Raw genomic sequence first — 15,483 nt, forward strand, 5'->3', positions numbered from 1 at the left:
TATTCGTACTATATCCCTCCAACTAAGTGGCTTTTGCCTCCCAGATAGATTGCCTAGATTTTAGCAGTATTAGAGCAAAAGGAAAATTACGTACGACTATTGTAGCACGTAGTTATAACTGGTGGGGGTCCTTCCTCTTAGTTACGGGATACCCTAGATTTAAACAGTATTGTATTAGAATGAAGCGAATTGAAATTATGTATTGGTATTTCTAATATGTTTTTACAATTGTGTGTGGCTTTTGCCTCCCAGATAGACCATCATAGATTTTAATAGTATTGTATTACAATAAAGCAAAAGGAAATTATGTACGCCTATTGTAGCACGTAGCTATAACTGGCGGGGGCCCCTTAGTTATAGGCGACCCTAGATTTTAACAGTATTATAGCAAAAGGAAATTATGTACGGCTATTTCTACCATGTTTTTTTACCGGGTGTGGGCATGTTCCCCATTAGTTAGTCCCTACAAATGCGGGTTTTTTTACTGAATAGGTAATAACATGATGATAATTATGTTCAACTGAATGGCCCTATGTGTTGGTGGGTCCCCCTTAGGGATTTGTAATATAATGAACGTATGGTGGTTTACTGATAGAAGAAGAATCAACTATGCCCTCACAAATTATGTTTTATTAACAGAACACAACTGCGAGAAGGGTTTTTGGTACTTATTTAATGCTATTAGTAGTATTTAATGGATAAAAAAGAAATATATATATTATACTTTACCTTTAAAATATAGATATATATTCAGGACTAATAACAAAATACCTCAACACAGCACACGGTAGTAAACTAAACTAAAGTTAATTTAAAATTCTATCGCTAGGTGTCACTGTTAGTGGTGGGGGAGAACACTTGATAGAACATGATATAACATGTGTTTGATGTGTACGCTTATCATTTTTTCTTACGTCGGCGTGCGTTAAAGATCACAGAGAAAGCTTTCCTGATTATTAAACCTATTTTAATAGTATTAAATAAAGTATACAGGATTATCACTATATTTATTGAGGCCTGTTTTATTACAGACATTGAAGCTGTGCTAAGCGTTGTGGTGTTAGCAATTATATTAAAAGTACCGACTATCCCAGTTGAGATTTCTTCTTCTTCTTTTTTGTGGATTGTGAACGGAGAACTAAGCCTTGAAAGGTATGTATTTCTTATGGTTATTATGATTTTTTTAAAAAGAAAGAAATTATATAGTTTTTTAATTGTACTTGACTTGTATTTAACCAATATTAATGAAGAAAGAGAGACTCTCTCTCTCTCTCTTTCTCTCTCTCTGTGTGTGTGTGTGTGTTTGTGGATATTTTTAATAGAATAGTTTATAATTCAATATAAGTGAATATATTTACTGATTTTTCATAAAGTAACTTGATTGATTTCTATTTACATATCAATAATTAACTAAAGATGATTAATTTTTCTTTTATATGATATTATTATGTGAGCGTTGCTTGAAAGAAGTATTTATTTGATCTTTTTTATTAAAGTGTTGATTACTCAAAATAGTTTTTCTTTGTTTTATTTTTTAGATGGATTTCTTCTGCCCGACTGAAGAATTAAATATGATTGATGAAATCTACCTGCAAGAGGTCTTGCGCGGTCTCAACGAGTACCCTAGGGTTTTTAGTACGTGGAAAGCCATTATGTAATTAAACAGACTTGGCCATAGGGGATCGGTGAGATGCGAAGCCATATTGCGGACCCTTCGTGTCTTTGAAGGTAATGATATACTACTTCTTCAGCACTGTGTAAGCAGTGCTGACGTACTGGATTTGTTTGTGTACGGGTTTTTCCGTAGTAAAGAATCGTATGAATTGGCTCTAGATAAAGTTATGTATTTATTAGCTTGTGGGGAAGGTCAGGTAGATAGGATAAATGATACAGAGTTATCTGAGTTTTTTGATTTTGGCTCGCGATTTGTTTTGGAACCATGCTTAATCCCATTTGAAAATAATAATGCCATAGTCATGACCCCTCAAGAAACTCATAGCTTGAGTCCTAATAATTTATATTTGTTAACAAATGAAGATTTAGTTTTTCTAAATGATAAAGCAGATGGGATTGGCAATCTAAATTCCGTTGAAATACCAATTGAAGAAGAAATGAGATTGGTTGAAAATGAGGACAATGCTGTGGTTATACCCACGCAACAGGTCCAGGGAGAAAATCCTGTATACAATTCAGATCAATATTGTGTACAGGATAATCATGACTATGGGAACCAAATGATTTTTTCTCCTCAGCCTGGACCGTCATCTGCTAGTGTCCCACCAATGGTTGGACATGGCAACATAAACAAAAATAGTACAAGTAGTACTACTGGTAGTCATAATAGTGGTAGTACAAGTGGTAGTAGTAGTGATAATAGTAATGGCGGGGATAATCAAAGAAATAGTAATTTCGAAGTTGTAAGACAAAGCAGACAAAGGTTTCGTAAGTTTCATCTTACGGGCCATGAAATTGTCGTCAGACCTGTGGGTGATGAAAGGAATATTAATAACCCAGAGGCCTATATCGAAAGTTTAATCGATTTTGCGTTGGAACATGTGATCTCCAATGCACACCCCATGGACTACATTGGTTTATACGTTGAAAGTAGTAATAGTACTAATAACAAACCAGTGTATGTGCCGTTTAGAAGAAAGGACAATTTCACTGCTAGAACAGTCCTCACTTCAATCGAACGAGTACTAAATTCGAATGAAGTGTTCCTTTTAGGGGAAGAAGTATTGTTTCGATTCCATATAGCTGAGAATTTTCACGGACAAGGAAGACCTAATGCAATGAGTGCTGTCCAAAAATACTGCAAATACCAAGATTACTTGGAAAAGCGATTAATTCGCATTGAACATAAGAATATGTACTGCCTCCCCATGGCCATAATATATGGAATAACAAAGCATACCGCAAGTAGTCAAGTTTTATGTAATTTAAAAACAAGAGACTATGATAACTGGATTCTTAAAGCAGAAGTTCTCTGCGAAATGGCAGGAGTTAACGTTCAAAGTAAGCAAGGTTGTGACTTCTCTGATTTGGAACTCTTTCAAGCATATTTGAAAGGGGAGTATCAAATCGTAGTTTATGAGGAGATTGAAAAGAATAATCGGGAATATATAGTACGTTACCCGGGAGAACATGCAGAAAGTAAGATTTTTATCCTATATCAAAGAGGTAACACTATTGGTCATTTCGAACCCATTCGTAATATTACAAGTTTTGTTAGCAAACGGAAGTATTGTTATTGTTGTTTGGAAGGTTATGATGAAAGGGCACGTGCACACAAGTGTAAAACTCGTTGTACTTTTTGCGAACATACTCACGAACGGGACTATACTGCAAACAGAATTAAATGTAATGCATGCAATAGAGAGTTTGCTGAGGGTATTTGTTTTGACAGCCATCTGACACATAATAAAGCGGCTAAATTCGTATGTGATAATGTAAAGCTCTGCATCGATTGTGGTATCATCTTTGATAAGAGGGGGCGAAAATCTGAACACATGTGTGGTGAACATTTTTGTTCAACATGCCGCGCGTATGTTGATACAAATCATACATGTTTTGTTCAGAGACAGCAACCTGTTCGTAAGAAAAGGTTTATGTACATTACCTATGATGTAGAGACGATGTTGAAGGCGCCGAATGAGCGCGGTGAAAGGGAACATGAAGTTGTACTGGTGTGTTGTCATCATGTATGTCACGTTTGTATAAGGAAAGGTATCGATGAGCCTTGTAAAACGTGACAATATTGGAAATCGTTCGTTTTCTTTTAAGACAATGATGGATTTTATTAACCACGTGTTAGTAGAACGTCCTGTCTTTCAGAAGATCCTGGTGATCGCTCATAATGCATCCAGATACGATGGTCTCTTCTGTCTTAGAACTCTAATAGAAGACCAGCATATTGTACCTAGTGTTCTTATTCAGGGTCAAAAGATTTTTAATATTAACATAGGTAACCGTATCTTTTTTCGCGACTTTTTCCTTTATATTGGTGTGAAATTATCAAAATTATCAAAAACGTTAGGCCTTAGTCAAAATTTAAAGAAGGGAGATTTCCCATATTTGTTTAATACTGAAGAGAATCAAAATTATGTCGGTCCGTACCCTCCGCTTAAGTACTATGACCCTGAGGGACGAAGCACAGAAGAAAGAAAACAACTGGAGGCCTGGCACCAAGAACGTGCGGAAAGTAGCGAGGAGTTTAACCTGCAGAAGGATATGTTGGCTTATTGTAAAAATGATGTTAGAATTCTAACAGAAGCGGTCATCAAGTTTAGCGATATTATTGAAGAGAAAACGGAGGGTTTGCAATGTTTCATAACATCATCAACAATTGCAAGTCTTGCAATGCGTACATATCTTACCTTGCACTTACCGGAAAATACTATTCCTATCATTCCCGCGTTGGGATTTCATCATAAGACCAAGTATAGTACAAAAGCTATGCAATGGCTTATGTATATGGAAAACCAATTAGGGATAAAAATCCAGCATGCTAGGAGAGGTGGGGAAAAGTATATTGGTAGGTACAAGGTCGATGGATGGCACGAAGGACTCAACGCTGCCTTCGACTTTTATGGATGTTATTTCCACTCCTGTCCCATTTGTTTTCCCTTTAACCGTGACGCGGTTTTGCACGATGCACAACACTCGTACAATACGATGGAGAAACGATATGAGCAAACCATGCGTCGCCGTAGGTACCTGAAAAGTATAGGTGTAAACCTATATGAAATATGGGAATGTTCTTGGGATAATAAGGTAAAGACGGACAAGGAAGTGCAAAAGTTTGTTCAAGAACGTTGTACTAATCTACCTGATTTTCTTATTCCTAAGAACTGTTGCAACGGTGGTCGCACGGAGGTCTTTCGTTCTTACGTCAATTGTACGAGTGATGAGCGTATTTCTTATGCCGATGTAACTAGCCTATACCCATGGGTAATGGCGCGTAAACCTATGCCGGTTAAATCACCTAAGATTCACACGGGACCGGACTTTCCAGATGTGGAAAGTATTCACGGTGTAGTCAAATGCACAATCGTCCCTGCAAAGGACCTCTATTTTCCGATCTTACCATACGTTGCGGGAGGTCGATTACTTTTCGGCCTTTGCCGCACATGTATGGAAGAAGAAAACACTAATGAATGTACCCATAGTGACGCTGAGTGTGCTCTCACAGGAACATTTTGCACTCCAGAGTTACACCTTGCTCTTAAAAAAGGTTACAAAATAATCGATATACATGAGATATGGGAATTTGAACTCTTAGATCCTGAAGAGGGGAATTCAGGTGGGCTGTTCGGGACCTATGTGAATTCCTTCCTTCAGATGAAGCAGGAAGCCTCTGGTTTTCCTGCTTACTGTACCACTGAAGAAGACAAACATAAATATATCGAAGAATATTATGCCCATGAAGGCATACGATTAAATTATGATAATATTAGGACGAACCCTGGATTGAGGCAATGTGCGAAACTATACCTCAATTCATTGTATGGAAAGTGGGGGCAACGCACAGACATGTCACAGAGTATAATCGTTAGTGATGAGGTCACATTTCTTAGGTATTTAACTACGGCAAGGTATGAAATTCAAAGTGTGATACCAATTGATGATGACCATCTCATTGTCACATACAGAGACATTGAAAACGAAAACGTTCCGTTAGCGTTTTCTAATGTGATACTAGCCGCATTTATTACTTCGTGGGCTAGACTTAGACTTTACGAACTACTGACGACTGTAGGACCTGACAGAGTAATCTACTGTGACACTGACAGTATCATGTACCTACAGAAAAAAGATGAGGAACCCTTGTTACCGCTCGGAAACTATTTGGGTGATCTTACAAATGAAATTCCTGAAGGTTGGGAGTTTACAACCTTTATTGGTCTTGGCTGTAAAAACTACGCAATGCGGCTAACAAACGCCCAAGGGGATGTTCGCGATATATTCAAAATTAGGGGGATAACACTAAACGATAGAACCTCTCAAAAAATTAACTTTGAGAGTTTCTATAAATTAGTGTCTGGACAATTAGAGTCCACAGTAATAGAAAACCCAAACAGTATCGTTCGTAGACCGGGGTTCCGTATCTTTAGCTGTAGAGAGACAAAGTCACACCGTGAGGTCAACAAAAAACGAAAACGTATTGAAGAACATGACGTAACTGACGATGAACCAATACAAAAACGTGCAAGTGTACCTTACGGTTATAGACCCACGAATAAATGAATGTGAGTTGTATGAATGTCTCTTTTTTAAACCGGCTCGTATGCACAGCATAACCGTTCTTAAAAATATTTATTTTTAATTTATTCCTAATTTATTTTAATTTATTCATAATTTATTTTTTTTCATTTCAAGCTTTAATTTTATATACCAGTGATTTTTTTTATTGGTTCGTATGCCAGAGCAGCTACGCTGTGATCATTTTATTTGTTCGTTTGCAGTGCAAACAATATATAAACTAGTCATTTTAAGCTTTAATCTTATATCCCAGTGATTTTTTTATTCATTTCGTTTGCGGTGCAAACAATATATATAAACTAGTCATTTCAAGCTTTAATTGTATCTTTTATTTCCTCACATGTTCGAAAATATGTGAATGTATGAGTGTGAGTGTGTATATAAAGCAGAGTCTCTATTGTATGCATTCATTTGATTACAAGATGTTAAAGTTTCAACATCCCTCTACTATTTTAATTGCTGGTCCTTCAAGGGCTGGTAAAACTTGTTTTGTAAATCGTTTACTTAATGAATGTGATCAAATGTTTAGTATAAAATTTAATGATATTGTTTGGTGTTATGGTGCAGTAATACCAAAATTAGATGCAAATGCAAAAATACGTTTTGTAGAGGGAATACCTGACATGAATAATTTTGAAATTAAAGAAAATTCGTTATTAATACTTGATGATTTAATATCGGAAACTAATGGCGATGTTGCTAATTTATTTACAAAATATGCACATCATAAAAAGTTAACTGTAATATTTATTATTCAAAATTTATTTCCAAAAGGAAAACATGCACGTGATATTAGTTTAAATGCACATTATATTATAGTATTTAAAAATCCACGTGATAAATTACAAATACAATATTTAGCAAGGCAAATTATGCCTCGGTATAGTAAAGAAGTTGTGAGTGTGTTCGAAGAAGTAACACGGGAGCCTCACACTTATTTATTATTTGACTTGACACAAAAAACAAACGATGCATTGCGAATACGTACACATATTTTTCCGAATGAAATCATGCATGTGTACGCTAACGTAAAAGACATGCATACAGAAATTTTTCTTTAGTCTGCATCAAGATGTTGAAGGTGAAACAACACTACAGCACGCTCCGTGCTCTGTGCAAATGCAAAAATGCAAAACGAAAACTAATTTTACAAAATGCTTCAGGGGATTTAATAAGAACAATATCTCAAGTAGCTAAAACACAATAAAAGGAAACATTCCTTTAAATTCTCGTCAGAAGCAACGTTTACGTAGACATAAAAAGATCTTACGTGCTCTATCTCAGCAGCGTACTGCATTGAATAAAAAGAAGAAGTTGTTACTACAAAAAGGTGGTGCGCTTTTACCGTTAATCTTGTAACCACTTCTTGCAGCAGTAGGAAGTAGTATTTTCAGTCGTTAAATATGTCAGAATTACGTAAAATGATTTTAGTTCCTGAAAATGCTGTACATGAAATTCAATCAAATCTTAAATCCATAGATTCACATCAGTCACGTTTAGATGAAGAAATGAATAATATCTTAAAACGCCGTGATCTTAGTGTACAACAAAAGTGGAAATTATATCAACAAGCTTTGCATCGTTATTTACAGTATACATCTTCTTCTTCACATAAGCCTATTACTTTACCTATCATTCAAGAAGAAGAAGAAGAAAAATGATCATAAAGTTCCAAACAAGATAGCAATACTTCTATTTTACCATTTGTATCAGACATTTTACAATCAGTACCGAAAACACTTCGTAGGAAAACAGATCTATTATTAAAACAGTTGACAAGTTCTGATAAAATTCAGTGGGATAAGTCTGGCATTGTACGTATTCAAGGAAAAACAATACCAGGTTCAAATATTATAGATTTAGTAAATGATGTTGTTCGTACAAGAAAATATTCAAGAAATCCTTTAGGTATTCATGAATTTAAAAATTTATTTAAAGATCTTAATGTTCCTAAAGAATTTATTGGTACACCTATTAGCACACCAGCATCAAAAGTGAATAATAATAGTAGTAGTAGTAGTAGACAACGTATTCGTAAAGTAAGAAAATCTACTAGTCCTGCAGTAGTTGCTAATTTATTTAAAAAGTGGAAAGAATATAGTATGTAAAAATGACAAAATTATCAAAAATATATTATGATTATTCAAATCCTGATTCTTTATCAAGTATACAAACATTACAACGCAAAACAAAGTTATCTAAAAAGAAAATTAAAAATTGGTTAGCTTCTCAAGATGCTTATACATTACATGCACCAGCTCGTAAAGTTTTTGAACGTAAAAAGTATTATGTTATTGCACCAAATGAAACATTACAAATGGATTTAGCAGATATGCAAAATATTGCAAAGTATAATAATAATTATAAATATATATTATGTTGTATTGATATTTTTCACGTTATGCATATTGTGTTCCGTTAAAAAGCAAAGAAAGGTCCTGAAATGGTAAAAGCAATAACAAAAATTTTTAAAAATTTCAAGTTACCCGTGTTTAACGTACAAACAGATTTAGGCGGTGAATTTTATAATCGTCATGTAAAACAATTGTTTAAAGAATATGAAAATAATCATTATAGTGTTCATTCTGAAATTAAATGCGCGTTAGCAGAACGTTTTATACGTACATTAAAAGAAAGATTATATCGTTATTTTACTGCAAAGAATACTTATCGTTATATTAATGTATTAGATCAAATTGTAAAAAATTATAGTCATTCATACCATTCAAGTATTAAAATGGCACCTGCACAAGTAAATGATTCCAATGTGAATCAAGTGTGGGAAACATTATACGGAAATAAAAATAATAAAAAGAATATAACATGTAAATTTAATCCGGGTGATTATGTACGTGTTAGTAAGTATAAACATGTATTAGAAAAAGGATATTTACCTAAATGGTCACAAGAAATATTTATTGTTGACAAATGTATTAAGTCAGATCCTATCACTTACAAATTAAAAGATTGGAACGGTGAAGAAATTAAAGGAATATTTTATGCACAAGAATAACAAAAAGGAATTATAAATTCAAAGAAAACATATCTCATTGAAAAAGTATTAAAACGTTAAAAAGGGTGGATGTATGTAAAATGGTTAGGATATCCATCAAGTATGAATTCGTGGATTAGATCAGATTCTATTCAGTCTGCAAAATGAATTCGAACTTTACACACGACTTTTACGTTACTCTTCCTTCAAATGCAAGTAGCAATCTTTTTGATAATAATACCACATCATCATTTCGAGTTAAATTGGCACAGCCTATTGATTTAAGTGATGGGGAATGGGGGGTTGCATTAACACAAATTAATATTCCGTGGAGTTTTTACAATGTTGGTGAAAATGAAGAAATTATAATTACTAGTGTTATCGATGATAAAGTTGAACGCTACCATGTTCCAATAACACCTGGATATTATTCATCAATTGAATCGATTCTACAATTAATTCCTGAAAATGTTCGTATGTTACACTATTTACAAAATAAAAATCAAGTTGTTATTAAACATTCTTTAAAATTAGAAGATCAATGTATGATTGGTGTTACACCAGGATTACAACAGATTTTTGGATTTATTAATGAAAATACGCTTGATGTTAAAAATGCTATATACACAAAAGTTAAAAATGTTGATTTAATATTAGCACGTGGAAAATTTCCATGTGATTTAGATTATAATATTCCCAATACAATTAATGTTTGCATTGATATTGTAAAAGAACAACAAAATATAGGTCCATTAGTTCGAAAACTTAGTGTATATAATGTACAACACGGTCATGTAAAATCTTTTGTGTTTCACACACCACATTATGTTAAAGTTGAAAAAAAATATTTTGATACAATAAAAGTAAACTTAAAAGATGAACACGGGTTAAAATTACCATTTCGTTTTGGAACTTCAAACCTAACACTTCACTTTAAACGAAAATGATTTCTGAAAGTATTGATGATAGTTTTTACGTTACATTAGTTTCAAATGCTAGTGCTGATGTATATCCTACAAATAGTCCAACACATTTTATTAATCAATTAAAAAATAATATTCGTTTATCAGAATCCGATTAATATGTAGGATTAAGTGAAGTACATATTCCATTAACATGTTATAATGTTACCGCGGGTGAAAACGTTATATGGTACAAATTTAAAAATGCAGAACCTATGAAAAGTAAAATTCTTGTTGGATATTATCCATCCATTCATCATTTACTAGAAGAATTAAACGCAATATCGAGTTTTATAAGATTTAGTTTTTCAAATGTTGTACATGTTGAATGTGATGAACATGTAGAATCAGTTACATTGTCGCCTACATTAGCTTTACAATTAGGTTTTTCTGAAAAATCAGATCTTGTAAAAGAATCTCACGGATTCAAACAACCATACATAGATATCGGATATCCACATCAAATTTTTATTTATACAGATATTATACAATATCAATTTTTAAGTGATACAAAGGCACCATTATTACGTATAGCAACAATCACTGATATTAAATATGGAAAAGTTCAAACAATTACATTTGAAGATATTCATTATATGCCACTTGCAAAATTTTGTTTTAATGCAATTGAAATACTATTAAAAGATCATGCAGGGCGAAATTTGCCATTTCGTTCTGGGACACTGACCGTAACACTACATTTTAAACGCTCTCCGGCATCTTCTAAATAACAATAATAATAAAAATGAGAGCAAGACGTGTTACTTATCATCGTGGGCGCGGAATACCATATTTTTCAGGACCTGTGTATCAAAGGGGACATGGTATAGGTAGTTTCTTTAAAGGATTATTTCGTTTTGCTTTACCATTTCTTAAACAAGGTGCAAAAACTGTAGGACGTCAAGCATTACAAACGGGTATGCAAGTTGCGGGTGATGTATTAGAAAGTCGACCATTTAAAGAATCGGTTCGTGCACGTGTAAAAGAAGCTGGTAATAGTTTAAAGACAAAAGCAATTAATAAAGTTGGGCAGTTGCTAACTGGTAACGGCAAGAGACGGTCACGCAAGAGGAAAGCTCCTGCGGACCACCAACAAAACGTAAACATATACAGGACATCTTTTCATAATGGCGTTCCTAAATTCAAATAGTTTCGAATGTTGTACCAATGAATTTGATTTCTTTTCTATACCAATGACACAAACAGCCATTGAAGCAACTACAAATGCTGAGTATCGTCCTATTTCCACATTAACCTATTGAATTTGTTATTCCGGGAGAAACAGGTGAATTTATTCATCCTGCATATCTATATCTTTATGTATGTTGTAAAATTACTAAAGCTGATGGTACAACTTTAGCTAACGATGATGTTGTCGCACCCGTAAATAATTTCTTACATTCTTTATTTAGTCAAATTGATATTTCGTTAAATGATAAATTAATTAGTTCTTCATCAGGATCTTATCCTTATCGTGCATACATTGAAACATTATTAAATTATTCTCATGATGCTTCTCAAACACATTTAGCATGTGCCATGTGGCATAAAGATACTGCAAAAAATTTTAATAAATTAGATAATACAAATGCTGGTTTTCAAAAACGTGCTAATAAGGTGAAAAATAGTAAATCTTTTGAAATGTATGGACGTCTTCATACTGATATTGTAAGTTTAGATCGAATGCTTCCTAACAAAGTAAGTTTGCGTGTAAAACTACATCGTAGTAAAGATAATTTTTGCTTAATGTCTGCTGAAAATACAAGTTATAAAGTTGCACTTGAGGAAATTATTCTTCATGTACGACGTATTGATGTAGCTGCAGATTTAGCTATGCAATTAAATACACGAATGGGTTCGGAAACAGCCAAGTTACCTCTGACAAGAGTGGAAACAAGATCTTATACTATACCTGCACAAGTAAAGTCTTACAGCATTGATAATCTTTTTGGGTAATGTTCCAAAAGGCCTGATTATTGGTTTCATCTCCAACACAGCCTTCAATGGGAAATCACATCTTAATCCCTTTGAATTTCGAAACTTTAACGTTAACAAACTGCAATTACAAGTCGGTTCAAAATCATTTCCTCCCAACCCCCTCACACCTGATTTTAATAATAATTTATACCTTCTAAGTTACTATACTTTGATTTCAGGTACTGGTATATATTATCAAAATTATTCACATACTGTTACTCTTGATGAGTATCCAAACGGATATGCTCTGTATGCATTTATTCTATCTCCAACAGGAACTTTAGATGATAACACGTGGGATGTAGTACGCGATTCCCCTGTAAATTTAAAAGTATCATTTTCAGAAACTTTAACTGAACCTGTTACATGCATTGTGTACGCACAATTCGATTCTTTAGCACAAGTAGACAAAGACAGAAATATTTATACTGATAACACCTTCTAATTTATTTAGTTGAGTACAATGCGGGTTGTTGTTCACTTCTCGGCGTATCATGATAACGAAGATGAGTTTATTATAAAAGAGCTAGCCATTGTAAATCCTGACGTTCCCTTTTTTCAAAATTGGGTTTTTAAACCACCATTTCCTTTAAATAAGTTATCTGAGCCAATCATAAGTACAAAGAAATATCTAGGTGAGAATGTGTATGGCATTACCTGGCACGAAGGGGATGTAGAATATTCACATCTTAAGGAAATACTTCAAACATATTGTTCAAATACTACAACCATATCTACATACGGAATAAATAGAAAGTGTTCTCTTCAAGAAATTCTTCAAAGAGAAGTTACAAATTTGGAAGAAATAAACTGTCCAAAGTATACTGCATTAAGTTTTCACGTTCATCGGTGTGCACATAATAAGCATCGTTTCGGACAATATAGATGTACTGTTCATGAAGCATTACTGTATAGTGAATATGTGAAAGTGTATGATTATGTGTTACATGTGAATAACAGTGATAATTACATACCTACTACAATTAAAAATAATAATAATCTTCATCATGTATAGTGATGAATTATTAAAAGTGTTACTAAGTGATAAAGTAACTGGTGCAAGTGTTACTGGAATTTACCCTATTGACAAACTTCCTGTAACGGTAAAACCTCCTGCAGCACTTGTGATTAATCTTGATACATCTGATTCTGCTGGTTCCCACTGGGTTGCAGTGTACATCAATAAGAAAAAACATGGGTACTACTTTGATAGTCTTGCTATGGACATTCCCAAGGAAATAAAAAACTTTTTGTCGAAAAATACTAAAATGTACTTTACAAATATTCAACAATATCAACATGATAATTCTGTGTTATGTGGCTATTTTGTGTTATATTTTCTGCATCATATTATTCGCACTCAATCATTTGAAAAGTGTTTAAAATTGTTTAACAAGAAAATTTTGAAAAAGAATGATAATATTGTTTATAAACATGTAAACAAATTTTTAAAAAGAAAACACAAATAATTTTATTTATTTATTTATTTATTTATTTTTAATTTACATTTTTAATTTACAATAAATTTTTTAAACTTACACCCATGCATTTTATTTACAATTCCTCATTACAATCTTGATAATGCATTAGTTAATGCTGTTGATCTTTCATATTTCCACCAATAATTCAACTGTTGTGCATTACGATATGCACATCCTGATTTCTTTACAATACTAGTGTGAAAAGAACAATATTCATTAAATGTATTTCCACATAATTCATTTAATGAAGGACAATGTTTTGTTTCTAAATCAATGACATTATCTAATGCAAATATTCTTTTAATCCAAAGAGATTTCTCTAAAACTTTACAATAAAAGGTTGAATTCTTTGCGCATAATTGATATACAAGGTTTCGTATGCATGATACAGTATATCCAGTTTTGCTATCCCATTTCAATCCATGCAAACTTAATGTTAACCAGTCAATTTGTTTTTGACATCCTAGTGATAATAAATTATATTCTACTGGTGATTTTACCAAGCAATGGAAATTTACTGTATCCTCGCATGCAGTTAAACAAAAGTCACGAATAATAAATTCGTTATCAGACATTTTAAAACCTTGAATATCGATAATATACTGATTTACATATGGTGAAATTTCATTTGTATGAAAAATAAAAAACGGAATTATCTGTCCAACAAATTCTGTATTTTGTAAAAGATCACAAGTTTTATGCATAAAGCATAGAAATGAGATTTCACTATGTTGTTGTTCAAACACTTCAAAGAGTTCACTAAGAGTTTTGTCAAGAGATAAATACTTCACTGCAAATGATCCAGTATTATGAAAATGTCTACATTCATGAGGAAGATGTAACTTGCATTCCACGCATTCCATTGGATTATTGTTGTGTAAGTATACTTTTATAGTTTTTAATACAAAGTTCACATTAATGTTTTCACCAGTACATAACACACATGAAACACTAGCACTATTCGAATACATTTTTTTAATCTGAAATATTCGCTTTCCGTTTGTCTTTTCTTATGAAGATCTCTAGTAATTCTGGTAAATAGTCTGTATCACTTAATAATTCCACATAGACGTCATAAAATGTTTCTCTTGTTAATAGTCCGATGATATGCGTGTTTGCGTACAAATAAAACACATCATCTTCAACACTAGGACTTGCTATAATACTCCAAGCACGGATTTCCAATAATTCTGGACGCATAGTCATACAATCATGATCAAAATCATGATTAGATCCTGTTGTACATCCCCCACATATTAGTGTTTCATTAAAATTCCATTTTTCAATAGCCTTCTTTATACATTCGCGATCCACTTTTTCACTATTACAACAACAATCTAAAGCCCAAAATCGTGATGTTCTTGATAATACAATTGGAGATGATGGTGGTGTTGGTGAAACTGTTAGCGCTGGTGAATCTATTGCATCAAAATCAAATTCTTCATCTGACGATGATTCGTATATTTCTGTTTCAGCATCAGATATTGCTTCAATATTGCTATTGCAAAGATCCTTCTTCTCATACGACTGCATGATGTATCTTTATATATTTTGTCTCTTATAACCTGTATTTAAAGTATTTTCATAACCGCAAGGTAATCACGTGTTCGGCATTCCCAACATTAAAGTTATTTTTATTAGTTTGTCCCCAATTTGTGATGTTTATCTCCCACGTCCGCAATCTTTCTTTTGTTCACCTACCACGGCGCCAATGTTATTTCTATAAGTCTGGCGGTATTCTGTAATGTTTACCAAACGTGTCAATGGTCTTCCTTTGTATTTAAATTCAAGTTTTAGCAACGCCCTGCAA

Source organism: Thermobia domestica, chromosome 6 (assembly GCF_964235325.1).
Source record: "Thermobia domestica chromosome 6, izTheDome1.hap1.1, whole genome shotgun sequence".
In the NCBI taxonomy this organism is placed as follows: domain Eukaryota; kingdom Metazoa; phylum Arthropoda; class Insecta; order Zygentoma; family Lepismatidae; genus Thermobia; species Thermobia domestica.